At 40.6% G+C, this 12,950-nt stretch overlaps 1 pseudogene; it reads right to left on the minus strand.

The window, feature by feature from the left end:
* Window positions 1-4,740: 4,740 nt before the first annotated feature.
* LOC137773210 (ubiquitin-associated protein 2-like pseudogene) lies at window positions 4,741-7,988 on the minus strand (annotated as a pseudogene).
* Window positions 7,989-12,950: the final 4,962 nt, after the last annotated feature.

Raw genomic sequence — 12,950 nt, forward strand, 5'->3', positions numbered from 1 at the left:
TACTGAGGTATCCTACTTTAATATCCAAAGGTTATAGTCAAAGGAGCATAGTAATCGGATTCAGAAAATCTGGATAACATCCCATTTAATCGCTTTGTCAACTTGGAGAAGTCATGAAATTTGTTGTTTCATATTCTTCCTTTCTAAAGTAGAGATGATAAAATATTTCCTATCGACTTGGAAGAGTGACTATGAAAATCAAATTGCATAGTATAGGTTGAGTCACTCTGCAATTTATGTTCATAAATGTGGTGACATAGTTTTGATTCCTTTGAATTGTGATTTTCTGATTAAAGGAATTTCTCTTCCCAGTCTCCTCATTCCATTCCTATAGAAAAAGTAGACAAGAAGACCAAAGTTAGAGTGTGGGAAAGAACAGGATGCCTTTGATATGCCATGCCTTTGCCATGATATTCAGTGTTTCAAATTGGTTTATATGGTTTTCCACTTTCACTAGCTTTGCACTTCAGAGAACCAAGACACTCCCTTACACTTCTTTTACTACAATGTGGAGCACAAAGTAAACTAGGTGTTGAGAGAGCATCAAAGCGTATTTGGTGTGACCAAGATGGTAGGGTAGGAAGACCCTGAGCTCATCTCGCCCCATGGGCACACCAAGATTACAACTCTTTACAGAGTAACTATCAACAATGATGACATGAAGAGTAGGAGAAAGAATTTTCCACAAAACAAAAAAATATAAAGAAGGAACCACAGTGAGATGCATAGGAGGAGCAGAGATGTGTTCTAGTTAAGATCCACACCCCCAGGTAGGTGACCACAAATGAGAGGATAACCACAATTGCAGAGGCTTTCTACAAGGACTGAGCAGTTGGGCATCACATCAGCCATCCAGCCCAAGAGTTCTGCACCAGGATGTCAAGACAAGCTCTCAGAACGTCTAACTTTGAAGGCCAGCAGAGCTTGCATACAAGAGAGACAAAGGCTGTGGGAGACTCCAGTCTTATAGGGCTCACACAAAATCTCACAGAGAGATTTTGGGTCCCAGCACAGAGGCAGGCAGTCATTTGAAAGGAGCCTTGTCAGACCCAATTGCTCATCTTGGACAGCCTCCCAGAGAGACAGGAGGCAACTGGGACTCCCCTGGGTATACAGATGCAGGTGGCAGCCATTTGGGGGAGCTCATTCTACCATGCGAACAATGATGATGGCAAGCATCATTTTGGAGTCCTCCCTCAGCCCATTAGTTCTGGGGCTTACTCTCCCACCAGCAGACCAGTTAAATCACAAATAATCAAAGAAATGCAAATCAAAACCACAATGAGACATCATCACACACCTGTCGGAATGGCTATTATCAAAAGACAACAAATATCAAGCAAGTGTTGATGAGGGTGTGGAGAAAGGGAACCCTCAGGCACTGTTGGTGGGCATGTAAATTGGTACAGACACTGTAGAAAACAGTATGACGATTCCTCAAAATAAAAACTAAAACTATCATACAATCCAGCAATACCAATTCTGGGCATTTTTTCTGAAGAAAACAAAGACACCAATTTGAAACAGTATATACACCTCTATGTTCATTGTGGTGTTATTTATGGTAGCCAAGATATGGAAATATCCTAAGTGCCCATCAATAATTAATGGATAAAGAAGATGTGGTGGGTATATATATATATATATATATATATATATATATATATATATATATATATATATGTGTGTGTGTGTGTGTGTGTATGTCTTTATATATATCCAAGATGTGATATACACAATGGAATATTACTGAGCCATAAAAAGTGTGATATCTTGCTATTTGCAACAGCAGGAATGGACCCAGAGGGCATTATGCTAAGTGAAATAAGTCAGATGGAGAAAAACTAACACAGTATGATTTCATTTATATGCAGAATCTTAAAAACAAAACAAACGAACAAACAGAAAACAGAAACAGACTCATAGATACAGAGAAGTAACTGGTAGTTGCCGAAATGAGTAGGGGTGGGGAATGAGTGGAATAGGTGTGGGAGATTAAGAGCAACAAACTTCCAGCTGTAAAATGAGTCAGGTAGATGTAATATACAGCATAGGAAATACAGTAATAACTTTGAAAAGTGACAAATGGTAATTAGACTTAACAGGGGTATCATCTTGTAGATGATACTTTCTTGTACACTGGAAACATAAGTAAGTCAATTATACTTCAATAAAAAAGAAAATTTTAAAAATATAAATAAATGACAAAGAAATATATAGGTAAGTAAAAAGAGAGTATTAAGTCAGTTTATACTATTCCTTGGATTCTTAAACTCAATTGCCCAGTCTAGCAAAGCAAGAAGACCAGCAAGACCAGTAAGTTCTCCTTGTGTATCTCCTTTACTGAGTGAACAGGCACAGCCGAGAAGCGAAACAGGCATACAACTAACTTTCCACATTTGAGCCATGAAATTTGACCTTGGTTTGTGTCCTCCAAATATAAGATATGATGGGGATATGGTGTAACTCTTCAAGCTCTCATCTAATCCTCTCTCCATTGAAGAAACAAAAACAGTGCAGTCATTAGAGAAACACTCTAGGTAGTAATTAAAAGCAGGCTCTCTGAAGTCAGGCTGAATTCCAGCTCCACTACTTACCAAGTTACCCTGAGCATGTAACTTCTTCATGCCTCAGATTTTTCATCTATAAAGTAGGTATAATAATGGTACATAGCTTATACATTTGTTTTGAAAATTAATCTATGTAAAGTGTTTTGAAAAAGTCCAAGACATAGTGAACACTATAGGGCTTACTTACTGTTGTCTCCTTTTAATCAAACTCCAAGTTATTCTAACACAAAATGAAAAGAATTGGATGCTGTAAAAGATGGGAAGAGTTTTTGGGAAGGCAGAAGAATGAATTTTTGAGAAACTTTCATGAACAATTGAAGCAACAGAAGATGACTAAAGATGTTGTTAGGAACATTTTATTAGTTTGTGATTGACAAAATCTATAGGACTCTTCATCTTTTGGGCCCGGATTTTCATTTCTTTCCATGGAACACATTTGGGTGAACCAATGGTTCATGTCTAAACTGAAATCTAATCTGCCGCAAAACTATCGCTTTCCTTATTTCTGATAAAATCTAAGTGTTTTCCTGGTTCCTTAGATATGGGAATTCAGTGTCATTTTTTGGATCCTATGTATCTCCCTCTTTCAAACACAATCAGTGGCCAATCCTGGTCAAATATGTTCACAGGAGTCTTTTCCACTTCCTCTCTGTTACCATTTCACAAATCAGGGTCCTCACCTTCCTGCTGCTGCATTGCTTGAGGCTTCCCAGCAGGCGCTGCTACCAGCGACCCTCACTTCACCCTTGCTAGAGTACAAGAGAAGAGCTGGGTTTTATTTTTCCTTCCAAGGGTACAGATTTCAGAAAATAGCCATTTGGGTTCACTTCTACCACTAAAAGTAACCAAGTGGTAGCTTTATTCCTAATGTGATAAGCCACATATGAATTTAAAGAATAATAATGCCCCATTTTACATATACATACAGAAACTGATAGAATGGCACACATACATGTTTTAAATATGTATATGTATAGGTATATAATGGGGCATTGCTGATATACATATACATATAGATATAGGTATATCTGTCTTTTCCTTCTTAGAAGCTACAATGTTTCTTCACGAATAGCTGTTCATACTAGCATGAAAATGGATGTTAGTAGAGAGTTCAGATCCAGCAAGTAATTCCTGACTTTCAGATCACTATGCAATTGAAGAATGCTTTGAAATGAATATCATATTTTTACTTTGGACATTTGTTATTTCTGACTTGATGCATACCCGTTCTGAATTTTATAAGGGCCTCCATAGTGAGTGTGTATGTGTGTATACAGCCACACACACACATACACACGCACAGAAAGAAAGCAAGTGAGAGGAAGATGCCTGTCAACTTCAATTCTGTATGCATAAAAATGCATGAGAGAAGGGACTGAAAATGTAGGAGCAAAAAGACAGGAAATGTCAAGCTTGATAGGTCATGCCGGGGGGAAAAATGTACTCTAAAAATGTCCTACCATTTAACGTACTGGTATTAATTTGATTTTATATTCAACACGAATATGTGTGTATATCCATGATCATATCTAGATTGTTATTCTACCAAGCTAAGACTTTTGTTGCTCAATGGAGCTCAGCATTTCAAGGTTCTTAATCTCTGCTTGTCATTCATGCCAGTTTTGGTGGGTTTTTTTTTTTTTTTTGTAATAGAGGTTTTCTTTTTATATGTACAAGACACATTAATCCATTAAATTTCAGGACACAGTACAAAAAAAAAACAATTCAACTAATTCATCTGACAATTCTGTTCATGTTCATGATGCCATTTTTTGTTGTTGTTTTGTTTCCTAATAATAAAGGAGGAGACTTAGGGCTGTTGGGCTGATATATATTTGGGGGCCCCCCTCCCTCCTCACCCACACACCACCAGGGTGAACAGGAGGAGGAGAGGGGAGAGCAGGGCCCACAGCAAAGTTTCATAATCTTGAATCCAATGGGGGAGGAGGAGAGGAAAGGAAGAAAAAAAAAAAAGGAGAAAATACAAATCCTATAATACATACAACAGAGTGGGGATGGTACAGACATGAAGCTGAGGCATGGGGTGGGCCGCTGGGGGTGGGGGCAGCAGAACCCCCCCACATTCCTTTCTCTCTTTGATGCTGTTTCCATAGTTGCCAGGCTGAGAAGCCCTCTCAGAAGATGGGACCAGGAAAAGAGAGTCAGAGGTTCAGTTGGCCCTCCAGCTGTAGCTATTGTAGGCAGACTTGTTGGTCTGGGGCTTCTGCAGGATGGAGCTGCTCTGGCTACATTGCCCACTGCCTGTGTGGCCATCCTGCTGCAGGAGATGGTGAAGGGTCTGGGAGTGAGGCTGCTGATGGGGGGTCAGAATGTGCCTAAAGGGGGCAGGTGGGTAGGCAGCAGCTGTGACCAGATTGATGGGTCGCCCCCCCCCCCCCACTTCCTAGGGCTGAAGGCAAGTTGAAGGAGGCAGCAGGAGTACCGGAATGAAAACCTTGTTTCTCAAAGGCCTGCTGGGTTTTGGAGTACAGAGAACCTGAGATATCTGGCACACCTGTGTTACTGGAGGTGACTGATACACCAGTGTTGTACCCATGAGACCCATATCCACTTGGCTGTTGGAAAAGGGTGGCTGATGCATTCACACTGACATTCACACCATGCTGCTTGGAAGAGGTAGGAGCCGCAGGGAACACAGCAGGCCCATACTGGAAGGTGCTGGGGAGGCCCGGAACCCCTGTGTAGTGTGGCAGGCTGTTGTAACTGAAGCCAGGACGCAGCGCCGGGTTCAGGAATGTCTGCTGCATGGTGTAGTGAGTCTGTGTCTGGTTCTGCTGGGGCTGGGCTAAGGCTGTGGCCAGGGCTGGGGAGGAGGCATCCCCATGGCCGAACTTTGTGAGGTCACCAGAATAAGGGTTGCTGGCCAGGCTACCATCCCTCCCAGTCAGCGGAGTGGTGGGTGTGGGAAATGGGATGCTGTAGTAATCCAATGGAAATCTTGTCTGAAGCATCTGCAAGTCATCATAACCATATACTTGTGACAGATAGGCATGTAACAGCCCTGGAGCCATAATATATGGATTAGGCAACAATGGCAGGACCCCAGGAGGGAGGTTGGGAGGAGCTTTTCCTGAAGTCGTAGCAACTGAGCTTCGAGTGGAGATTGTGATGGTAGAGTTGCTGCCTAGACTGAGGCCCAAGCTCCTGCCACTATTGAGACTGGAAGAGACACTGACCACTGGTGCAGAGACTGTGCTGGATGTGGTGGAGAAAGTGCTGGAGGAAGAATGAAGATTCGCCTTACTCTCCACGTTTGTGTGCAAAAGAGTGGATGTCGAAGTGTGCCCAGAAGATGTTGATGATGAAAGGGTATTCTGCTGAGTAGATAACATGCTGCCATATTGTGTGCTGGTAGTATTTGGAATCTCTTCATTGTGGCTCAAGCCACCCAAGGAGAAGGAGTGCTGATTGGCTGTCATCAGTAAGGAAGCTGCAGATACCGTTTCACTGAGAGGGGGGTACTAGAAGTGGAAGGTGCAGAGCCTGTAGCACATTCAACCGATTGCGTGGTCTGCAACTGCGTGGCCTGCACAGAACTGAAGCCATTCTTTGTCTGAGTCAAGTCCTTTTGGGGTGATGAAGAGAGAGAACTGGGTTACTGCTGAGTCTGTGTGGATCACTGTTCATATAGAGGGCCCTGAGCATTATTTTGGGAGGTGTAGGTTGTCGACTGAATTGAGCCACTCTGATAACCGGAGTCCTGGTTAGATGAAATTGTGGATGAAGATTCACTGGCCGTGCTGGTATAGAGGCTACTTGGAGCCTGGCTTGAAGAGGCGCTCGTGGTGAGGGTGGACTCATAATCAGAAAGGACAGACTCTGACCCAAACTGTAAAGCCCCAAACTGCAGGCAGAGCCCTGAGATATGTGCTGAGCCAGGCATCTCCACAGCCAGAGCAGGAATCTTAGCAGTCACGGAGGCTTTTTTCTTCTGCTGTTTCAGTTTTTGCTGAGCCGGCTGAGGACTGGAGGATTGGTTGTCTGAAGACCCAGGAGACATTTGTGGAGCCGAGGTGGATTTGCTTGGCAGAGGAGAACACAGGGTTGGGGGGAGGTGTAGCAGTGGAGGTAGCCATTGCAGGTGGCTTCTCCTGAAGGAACACCTCCATCACAGTTGAAGACGGGGTGAAAGGCTGGTGCTTTGTAAAGGGGCTGTGCACTGTTGAATCATTCAGGTTCTTCAAATCATACTGCATCAGAGATAGGGATTGTGTGGTAGAGCCCATGTCCCAAGAGGAGGTGGTGGTGGTTTTAGATTGAGAATGCTGAGCTGCCAACTGAACCAGGGCCTGAGCAGTCTTGAATTGCTCCAAGAACTGGGAGCCTGTGGTGCTTCTGCCTTTAGCTTCACCGACATCACCAACTCCTTTCCCTAACATGCTCACACCATACTCTGATGAGAAAACATGTTCCCTGAAGCAGGCTGTGATATGGCACTCTGTTTCTAGTTACTGAACACCAGAGGCTGGAGAAGAGAAGCAGCCTGAGATGGATCCAGATTAGATGAATCATTCTCCATTGAAGGCAGTGTCTTCCCCAACAGAGCAGCAAGGTCAATTCTCTGACCAGCAGTGATTGTCACATTCTCCGCAGGCAGATGCCCTGACGACACATTAGAGGCAGTGAAAATCTTGGTCTCGGAAAGATCTTCATTCCAGTCTTCAGTTTCCCACTCCTCTGTTGCAGTCGTCTATGCACTCGTCCCATCATCGGGTTCAAAGTGGCCAGTGTTGTTCCATGTATTGCAGCTGTTATTGCCATAGTTATCAGTATTTGCCGGCTCTGCATAATCAGCTGGATTAAAGGTTCCCATCCCTTGAGAAGAAAACCTTCCTCCCCACCTACCAGAACCACCTCTGCCTCGGCCACGACCTCTTCTGCCTCTTTCTGTGCCTCTTCGAGAAGGCCCTCCACTCTTGGTGCCATCTGACCCATTTTCCTGACCTCAAAACTCTCGTCCACGGCTGGCACCTCTCCCCCGTCTTGGTGGCCCACCATGTCGCTGACTATAGTCTCTGTCCCGGTCTCAATTTTCTTTGCCCTCCTCGTTGGATTCTGTTTGGCCACCATCCTTCTGTCCTGAGACTCCCTTCTTCTTCCCAACCATCTCCCAGGAATGCGTATCTGGGTTTCCTTCCAGCAGTACATTGATGGCTCTGTTGACAACTCCATTGCAGTCATGCAAAGCAATGACACATTCATCCTGGTTCTTGCCTGTGATATCGATCAGTTGTTTCACCTTTTCCTCAAAGCCAGCATCATTATGGTCCAAAATCATCTGTGCAAGTCGAATTTGCTCCTCGGTGGCCCAGGGCCGCTGCTTGTGCTGTGTCTGGTTTTGGTTTTCAGGTGGTTCCCAGTTTCCTCGGCTCGGTTAGTGCCCACCCATGTCATCATTTACAGTATATACGAATAACAGTCTTTACAAGGTAGAATACTCAGTCTTCTCCTCATGTCAGTTTTTAAAGAATTGTTTGAATGTAACTGCACAACATGCTGTTTTGTCCCCTAGTGTTGTCCCAAAGCCCTTTGTGACTGAAAAGCTATGGTGATCATGGACCTGTGGTATCTAGGTAAAAAGCTGCTTTTCTCCCCTAAAGGATGAGTCAGGAAAATCAATCGCACCCAAACATAAAGCAATACATCTCCAAACACTCTTCTGTCTGATTCTTCTCACGAACATAACATAAATGAGAGGTACAAGGAGTTGGTCTGCAGCCGGACTCCCTCTCATTACCCCTCGACCACTTCCTTCCCTCACAGGTGAGAGCTGACTCATCTTTAAGGGGCGTGCAAGTGGAGCACCTCGGCTTTGAATGACTGTTCACACCTAGCTTCCCAGCAACATTTAATTTTAATGTGCTTCCTTGTTCGTGATGCTCCTCAGGTGTCATCTCTGTGGTTAACCCACTCCAGGGGTGGCATGCATAGCGGGTCAATATTCCCCTTTCGTGTGCCTATAGCACATAGATAATCAGTAATTATATTGTTTCCCACTTAGTCCAGACATCTTTAGAATTCTCGATACATTTGCATGTCAGGTGAACTTCATCAGTCAATCAGGGCTAAAACCTACTTGTTATGCCTAGGTTACTCATTCTCATTTAAAATATGTGTATTGTAAAAAAGAGTTCAGGAGACAAAATGATGGATCTCAAATTTATTTTTATGAGTATTCCTTATTAAATTAGCAACAACAACAAAAATATATGTATGTATGTGTGTATATATACATATATATTTATTAACAAGACTCATCCTTAGGACCGTCATTGACTTTTGTATATGTTTATTCGAAAATATTATGAAATGAAAATGCTATCAATGATTATTAATTTTATTCAAGAGACTGTTAAACATGTTTATAGAATAGCCACAAATACATGTGCAAATTATGTTATTTATTAAGTCTACAGAAAAACCTGGCAGAGTGTGTAGATTTATGGTAACATTCTTTCCTCTATGCTTCCCAAACTCATCATACTTAGGTCGATTGTAACACTTGCCGCATTATTTTGAAACCACTTCCTTTCTTATTTCACTGACTAACTCCTTCGAAACAGGAGAGCCTGGCTTCTCTTTGCATCCTGTGATAACTGATTGAAATAACTGATTGAATGAATAAATGATTCTATTTTTTTAACAAGTGGTGTTATATTATTCTGCTGTCATGAGACTAACTCTATTCTTAGCGCTTCCAAAGCATGTTACTTTTCTTATCCCAGTGAAATTTTGTTCAATGACTAATTTCAAATGTATATTTCACCTTAAGAAGATTTCCTTCTTTTTTTTTTTTTTTGGCTTGTTGAAATAGTAAATAAACTGACATAAGTGTTAATTCTCTGTATGAGTCATTTTAATGTTACTAATTAGTTTAAATTATGAATTAATATTTAAAAGCTATAATCCTTAAAACTATATAAGTAACTAAATTGGCTTTGAAGGCTGTAAATGTTTTAATACTCACACAAAAATGTTAACTTGCAATCATCTTTGAAAAAGTTTAAAATCCATTTCCAACAAACTATATTATCTTTGAACCTCCTGAGAAACATTTGGAACTTGAATTTTTTTAATAAATTATATTTATAATTCTCTGTACAACCCAAAAAGATTCCCATGATGGGAAAAATCTGAAGCCAGAGTCTTACAAACGGTGAATTACTGTGCCTTTATTATCAATGATAATATACGTAAAATGACTCGCAGTCCATCCTTAAAGCTTTGCACTCTTTGATATCATCAAAGTAGAGATTTTTAAATGCAGAAAATGCTGACATGACATTAGATATACTTGAAGCCATTCCTTAAAATTTGTTGATTAATTGCGTGGTGCTAGATGTTTCAAATCAACTTCACTCTTCTTGAACCCTCAGCTTAAACTCACAACTTGAATCTTATTTTGCATTTTGAAACTGAAATAACACTGGTCCTTTCCACTTCCTCCTTTGGTGTCTAGAATTTGTTAAATCCTGATGGTTATGATTCAGGAATCTCAAGGCATTCCTTTTGTACATGAAGATTTGTCCAAGTCAGAGATGCTCTCTTTAAGAAAATAACTGACCTGGCATATTTATGAAAAGAATATATTTAAAAACATACAAAATGTCCAAGTCGTTCTTCTGGATGGTGGGATTCTAGGTGATTTTACATTTTTTCTTTTTTCTTGACAGCATTTTCCAAATTTTGTGATATGAACCTCAGTACTTGTATAAGAAAAATTAAAGTTAGTTCATAATATCTGTAGATATAGATAAAGATGAAAATTTACAATAGTGTTAAGAGTAGCTGTACTTACTCTACACCAGATGCTCAACTCAATTATTTCTGATAGAGTGGATACCATTTTTCAAAAAAAAAGTAGTATTTATACTGTTACTTTTGTGTTGTAGTAACAGTGATGCTGTGTGTTGTGATGGTGGGGTAGGGGTTAATAAAGCAAGGAAAAAAAGAAACACACAGTATAATGAAAACCCCTGTGGTCTGAGGGGAACATGGATCTTTAAGGTTGAGGCTGGATTTTAAGGCCATGGTCTAGAGACCCCAGAAGAATGTTTGTCTTTTCCCTAAAGGAAATGTTATGTTATTGAAATATTGTAGCAGATAATTGATACCACTAGGTTTTCACTTTCTTTTTTTTTTTAACATCTTTATTGAAGTATAATTGCTTTAATGGTGTGTTAGTTTCTGCTTTATAACACAGTGAATCAGCTATACATATACATATATCCCCATAGCCCCTCGCTCTTGCGTCTCCCTCCCACCGACACTCCCTTTCACACCACTCTAGGTGGACACATAGCACAGAGCTGATCTCCCTGTGCTGTGTGACTGCTTCCCACTAGCTATCTATTTTACATTTGGTAGTGTATATATGTCCATACCACTCTCTCACTTCACTCCAGCTTACCCTTCCCCCTCCCCGTGTCCTCAAGTCCATTCTCTACCTCTGCGTCTTTATTCTTGTCCTGTCCCTAGGATCGTCAAAACCATTTTTTTTTTAATTCCATATATAAGTGTTAGCATACGGTATTTGCTTTTCTCTTTCTGACTTACTTCACTCTGTATGACAGACTCTAGGTCCATCCATCTCACTACAAATAACTCAATTTTGTTTCCTTTTATGGCTGAGTAATATTCCATTGTATATATGTGCCACATCCTCTTAATCCATTCATCTGTCGATGGACACTTAGGTTGTTTCCATGTCCTGGCTATTGAAAATAGAGCTGCAATGAACACTGTGGTACATGACTCTTTTTGAATTATGGTTTTCTCAGGGTATATGCCCAGTAGTGGGATTGCTGGGTCGTATGGTAGCTCTATTTCTAATTTCTTAAGGAATCTCCATACTGTTCTCCATAGTGGCTGTATCAGTTTACATTCTCACCAACAGTGAAAGAGGGTTCCCTTTTCTCCACACCCTCTCCAGCATTTATTGTTCGTAGATTTTTTGATGATGGCCATTCTGACTGGTGTCATGTGATACCTCATTACAGTTTTGATTTGCATTTCTCTAATGATTAGTGATGTTGAGCATCCTTTCATGTGTTTGTTGGCAATCTGTATATCTTCTTTGGAGAAATGTCTATTTAGGTCTTCTGCCCATTTTTGGATTGGGTTGTTTGGTTTTTTGATATTGAGCTGCATGAGCTGCTTATAAATTTTGGAGATTAATCCTTTGTCAGTTGCTTCATCTGCAGATATTTTCTCCCATTCTCAGGGTTGTCTTTTCATCTTTTTTATGTTTTCCTTTGCTGTGCAAAAGATTTTAAGTTTCATTAGGTCCCATTTGTTTATTTTTGTTTTTATTTTCATTTCCTTAGGAGGTGGATCAAAAAGGATCTTGCTGTGATTAATGTAGTACAATGTTCTGCCTATGTTTTCCTCTAAGAGTTTTATAGTGTCTGGCCTTACATTTAGGTCTTTAATCCATTTTGAGTTTATTTTTGTGTATGGTGTTAGGGAGTGTTCTAATTTCATTCTTTTACATGTAGCTGTCCAGTTTTCCCAGCACCACTTATTGAAGAGGTGGTCTTTTCTCCATTGTATATTCTTACCTCCTTTGTCAAAAATAAGGTGACCGATGTGTGTGGATTTATCTCTGGGCTTTCTATCCTGTTCCATTGATCTACAGTTTTGTTTTTGTGCCAGTACCATACTGTCTTGGTTACTGTAGCTTTATAGTATAGTTTGAAGTCAGGGAGCCTGATTCCTCCAGCTCCTTTTTTCTTTCTCAAGATTGCTTTGCCTATTCGGGGTCTTTTGTGTTTCCATACAAATTGTGAAATTTTTTGCTCTAGTTTTGTAAAAAATGCTATTGGTAGTTTGATAGGGATTGCATTGAATCTGTGGATTGCTTTGGGTAGTATAGTCATTTTCACAATGTTGATTCTTCCAATCCAAGAACATGGTATATCTCTCCATCTGTTTGTATCATCTTTAATTTGTTTCATCACTGACTTATAATTTTCTGCATACAGGGCTTTTGTCTCCTTAGGTAGGTTTATTCCTAGGTATTTTATTCTTTTTGTTGCAGTGGTAAATGGGAGTATTTCCTATATTCCTCTTTCAGATTTTTCATCATTATTTATAGGAATGCAAGAGATTTTTGTGCATTAATTTTATACCCTACTACTTTACCAAATACATTGCTTAGCTCTAGTACTTTTCTGGTAGCATCTTTAGGATCCTCTATGTATAGTATCATGTCATCTGCAAACAGTGGCAGCTTTACTTCTTTTCCGATATGGATTCCTTTTATTTATTTTTCTTCTCTGATGGCTGTGGCTAAAACTTGCAAAAATATGTTGAATAATAGTGGTGAGAGTGGGTAACCTTGTCTTGTTCCTGATCTTA

This window comes from Eschrichtius robustus, chromosome 12, assembly GCF_028021215.1.
Source record: "Eschrichtius robustus isolate mEscRob2 chromosome 12, mEscRob2.pri, whole genome shotgun sequence".
Taxonomy (NCBI): Eukaryota; Metazoa; Chordata; class Mammalia; order Artiodactyla; family Eschrichtiidae; genus Eschrichtius; species Eschrichtius robustus.